Consider the following 5,760-nt stretch of genomic DNA (forward strand, 5'->3'; position numbering starts at 1 on the left):
TTGCTAGAGGTTTTACAGACACTTCTAGCGGATGCCTTACCTGTAAGTACATATTCCTATGCTCAAAAACGTAAATAAATATGTTTGTTTGTTTTGGTTTTGCGTCACACATCACTGTATATGTCTAATGGCGACGTTTTAACTGGTAGAAAAATACATCAGGTGCTCCTCCATGCATTATTTCAGGCACGAACGGGCATTCGTGGAGAATGTAAATACTATACGATATGTCGATCTAGCGTGTACACTACAGAAGGGGATGTGCGCATGGATTTGCATGTTGCCTTTCTTTAAACTATGTTGCATGTTGGCTTAAAACTTTTCTTCTTGATTTGTGGCGGAAGTATTTCTTTATTACTTCCTTACTTTTTTACTTATCATAGACTGGACTGAATTCGTAGTGGCATATCATATAACAACGTTATTTATTAAACTTCGCCATGCGCTCCCGCTAAAAAGCGTGTTTTCGCTCCGCGCCTGCCATTTCAACTTGTCAATTCTCGACTTTTTGTTTAACTGGGTCGCGAAATGTTTAGTTTGCCCTAAATATCCGAACATTCCAAAGATAAGATAGATCAACGCTAATCTTATATTTCTACCAAACACATAATATTATCACCGATAGTGTCGACCTATAACCTTTTAATACTTTTTATAATATCATGTTAAATATATGTTATCACTGAAACAATACACACTGAATTCTGAATTAGTTTTAAATATGATTCATTGCAATAGTTTGCAATCTTATCCAAAAGGTTTAATATATGCGATATTTTCACCACATTAAAGTTTCAAGTTACAACAACGCACCGGTTATAACAGAGTGCTGTGTAACACTGGCAAAATTTCGACGGATTGACAAGAAAGAGAAGTTAGGTTACATTAGGTTAGTATCCAATACTACTACATCATGATATATCACATTTAGAAAGAACTTGAAGTTTTTTTATAGGACCGTTAAAAAGAATAAACAACAACAAAATAACAGAACAAAGAACAATAATCAAGAATATTCAACAACGGTACCAAACGGCACAACTCTTTTTGAAGTTTTTGAATAGTTTAATATGATAAAATACATGATGTTTCAAATAACATCATATGGCTATTTAGATGTAAACATCACTATATTAAATAAATATTTGTATGTTTTTATATCAAAAGTATACCTTGCTCAAAAGGATCGAACAAGGACGTGGTATGGTGCAATCAACAATCGTTTAACTACGCTAAATTCACCATGAAGTCAATGTATCAAAAAGTTCCCAACTTGCCCCCTCCGCCGGAACATATTCACAACTACAGATTAGGAATAGTTTTCAGTGGACTGAATGTCAAGCACACTAAACGACCTGGTATGATTAATTATAAGTTGTATTTCTATCAGAATATGCGCATATGTCCTTTATATTCTTTTATTTATAGCTTTCGATGCAAAGATGATGATAATTATATATTCTTAGATGAAACCGTACTTTTAAACGCAAGAAACGAACGTACATTATATCTTAGAATATTTGCTCTTGACAAGCTGTATCGATTCCTTTTACTAACACTACATCATGTTGTTCTTTATTTATACTTGTCTTGTTTTCTTTCTTATATTTTTGTCATGTTTGCGACACATAACTCTTTTGCTATGATATAGCTCTATTTCTAACAAGTAAAATTTATGATATTTATATAAATATTTAGATAATAAAAACGAAAGCCATGTTGATTTCAACATGGACTACAAATGTGGAAACGTATCAGATGTATCACCTCAAGAGAACATTTCATCATGTAAAGATATCGAGGAAAACTATCAAATTCATACTGAACATGATGACTTGTAAGTTAGCTAGTCCACACGATATCCAAGATACAGTTTCAAAATGTTATGATGCTGTATACAATTTTAAATCGGCGTTCTCATACAAAGCTCAGTTGTTTGAAAGAAATGCTATGAATAAAAACACGTTTTGTAGATATTATGACTGGAAAAATTTGCACTTTACTTTTACATTTCCAATTAAATTTTTCTGAGCCTGATATATTCTTTATTAATTTTTGTTTTAATTGTTATCGGGTTATCTAACAATTAACTGATGTGATTTACTTATGCTTCTTTTAGTCATTTTGAAAGTGTTTTAAGGCTACAAAAGATTGTTAAAATGCGGCTTCTTCGTACATATGATCACAATACATTATATTTACCTCCTTAACTTTATTAAATTCCTTGAAATTCGCGGAGAATTTACAGCAAATACTCGTCGGGTTCTTTAGAAGAAAACAAAAACGATTTTCCTGTTATGCTCACATTCAAGTATAGTTTTTATAATGGTCTCTGATGTTGTTGTTCCAAATGAATAAAACACTTCCGTTTAAGTATTATCTAGTTTGACTGTCACGTTCTCTACAAAAAGTGGAGGCTTTAGGACGCTTTTGGACACGAATACTGGCAAAATAGGGTCAACACAAATCTACAAGGGACAAAGTACTACCAAAATCATAGAATTCAAGTTCGATTTCATTTCGCCTGAACATTGTTTCTGAAATAATATCCAGAAACAAGTGTAACAACGGGGAAAACCCATCCATGTTGGAAATGATATTACGCGGGTAGATATAGTTGAACACCTTTTTATATTCTAAATACAAATCTATTTAATACTCAATTTTCTTTTCTTTTCAAAATGTGTTATTGTAACTGTTTTGAAGTGTTTTTTTTTTCAATCTAGAAACCTATTCACATCAGTTGGGATTGATGGTCGGACGCTTTATCTGGAATAGCTTATTACTACCTTGAGGTTTTCAAGTTGGAACCAAATGCACACAATGAGCTTACGGAACTAGAGCCATTAAAGCTAATTCATCAGTTCAAAACAAACAAAACGTCCTCTATAAACTTTCCAACTTACTATCCTCCGGAAACAGGAATGTATTCCATACTTTTGCAAGTATCAGACAAAGCTAATAACTCCAAAATTGCAAGGAGATTGGTCTTATATGACAACGACTCTTTTATAACCTTAACTTAACCTGCCTTTAATCCAAACATGTCGATTGACGTGTCAGACGTAAAGATTGAAGATGGTGGTATGCATGTGATAACAGCAATACCTGAAACTGGATACATGTGTCTTCAAATAATGATACAAAAACGCGGATTGTTTTGAATTGGGAAACCACTTTGTGAACAGAATTTATGACCAAGACAAATTACTTAATAGAGTATTGACATACACTGCACAGTTTGTAGAAATACAAAATGACGGTGACCTTATCAGAAAGAAGTAGGTTATAATATTTATTTGCATTCTAATTCCCCCGGTGTCGTTACTTATTCTATATTGATGACCAAAGCAAATTATATAAAGTATATTTTTCTTAATCATTTGGCATATCTTGCTAAATCAAAAAGCAACCACACACTTCGCATGGAATACATTGGTAATGCATTTTTTTCAAAATTGAAACTAAATGCTTTAACGTGATTTTGGTGTAAATGTGGAATAGATTCATATAAATAATGTAACATTAATTGTATACACTGCATAGTAGCTTGTAGCGTCATATTTCGTATGGCAACTTTCCAGCTTAACTGGTAGAGGAAGCCCTCAAATTCCCTCCTTGCACCATTTCAGGCACAAACGGACAATTTTGTAGAAGCCTAGATTATCTACCTTCTTCATATGAAAGATATCAATATCACTAGCGACATTCGAACCCACATAAGTAATAGGCAAGTGGTTAAATTCGACGACTATAATCACTAGGCCAATTACGCAACCACACTTCTTTTTTTAAAGATTTGATTTTCCTTGAAGACTTGAATCTGTTTACGAAAAGTATGTGAATTTAACAGATGACGATGGGGCAAGAACACGCAGTGCTATTGAAAACATTCATGGAATTGTAAAATTTGAAATCAACAAGGTTTACACAGATGATAGAAAGGTACTAACAATAAATGTTATCCAATTATAAATTTGGTGAACTTATGTTCACATGACTTGAATACGTTTAATAAATTACGATACATTACATTAACAAAATTATTTCTAATTTACCTAGTGCTTATTTTGATATATCTAGGATTCTGTTGAGGGTTAATAATTTACAAACTTATAACAAATAATTACATTTTATTGAATGAAGATTCAAAGACGGAAACTATTATCAAACTAAAGTATCTTGACTAACTTAAAGCACCTTTAGATAACTTAGATTCTGAAATAATTTCTGTTTATACAACCTTATTCTTACTTTGCAACAGGTGCCACAATCAGGGTGGATAAAACACGATTTGTCAGAAAATTATGAAATTAATGAACAACTCGATGATGGTAGTCATGTTAGGTTATGGGTTCGAGCAACAGATATCATGAACCACACCCTTGCCGATTACACAGAAGTGCACATAGATAACACACCTCCTGTAGTAGCTAGTGATCATTTACATACAAATATTGTAAATGGAACTTATACACATACCTCAAGGTATTTTCTGTCCTTTGCAGTTAATTTAAGTCGCACGACAAAGATATTCATGTATTTTTCTTACGATTCTGCAATTTGGCTTGGATTGTGCATTTTTAATTATTTATTGCAGTTTGTCTCCCATTGGTAAGTGATGGAGGAAGTGAATTTTCCAGATAAATTCAAATATTAAAATGTATTATATTTTAAGTTGAGTAAAACGCGATTATTTTAAGAGCATTATGTACAGGAGCTGTTTAATATACCGTTGGAATATTTTAAACACTTCGATATTTTCTTGAAAAGGTTATGAACATACGCCAGTCTTAGAACTCTTAACAGGCCCCTCGAACACAGTATTCACTCCATATTACTCAACTTATGTTTAGTAAGAGTTGGAAATGCTCTCTCGTTTCCAGTCATGAAAGCTATAAAATGAATTATAAGTGCAGCTTACATGATGATAGCACTCTACGAACATATAAATATTACATGGGGCGAACTCAAAAAAGACAACGTTTTGATAATAAATGAAGTTGAGGTAAAAATAAAGATATAAAGGTTGTATCGATAGTATAGTATAATACAACATTTCACTGTAATTGACATTATATATCATTTTAGATTATCTCATACGTTTAGCGTACAAATGATACAATTTCAAATAAAAATGTATACGTTACACGCAAGTACTGGTATATAATAATATAATTCTTAAATTTCCAAAACAGAATAATCTTCAACGCATTAGATGATGACAGTGGTGTACATCGAATAGATTATAAACTGATCGTGGAAAATAACACCAATGAGCACCGCAGCGGTACAATTCCAGGCAATGGAAATAATGCAAGTAGACAAGAAATAATATTAGTTGTACGGTATGATTTCTAACTGTGTAATTATGTACAAGAATAATCAAATATTTCATATATTGTAACAAGCCACACTGTTCCAACCCGTTGTTTGATATACCTAACCTCATTCTATATAATATGAAGTATTATAACATAATTATCCTTTCGAAATAATTTTATTACAGTCTTCTGACGCTTGTGAACAAGTTGAGAGATGCAACTGTGTGTTGAAAACTTGCTTCATAGACTCTCAAATATTAGATATAGATAACTGTTGGTTTCTTGTACCGACGGAAGATTTACATCAATCTGCACGCATAGAAGTAAAAGTTTTTAACCAGGCCCTTCTGAATACGACATTTACAATACAGGTAAATAAGGATACAATTGTCAATGTAAAATGACAAAAGGAATGTACTGTAATGTATTTCAGTCT

The 5,760-nt window shown here is 32.3% G+C and overlaps 1 long non-coding RNA gene across 1 annotated transcript; it reads left to right on the forward strand.

The window, feature by feature from the left end:
• The first annotated feature begins 3,132 nt into the window (after positions 1–3,132).
• LOC132760618 (uncharacterized) lies at positions 3,133–5,299 on the forward strand. Its single transcript, XR_009629865.1, has 4 exons — positions 3,133–3,281; positions 3,816–3,945; positions 4,265–4,488; positions 5,199–5,299. It is a non-coding gene; the product is annotated as an uncharacterized LOC132760618 (long non-coding RNA).
• Positions 5,300–5,760: the final 461 nt, after the last annotated feature.

This window comes from Ruditapes philippinarum, unplaced genomic scaffold, assembly GCF_026571515.1.
Source record: "Ruditapes philippinarum isolate M1 unplaced genomic scaffold, ASM2657151v2 ctg3833_1_1_1_1, whole genome shotgun sequence".
Classification (NCBI taxonomy): domain Eukaryota; kingdom Metazoa; phylum Mollusca; class Bivalvia; order Venerida; family Veneridae; genus Ruditapes; species Ruditapes philippinarum.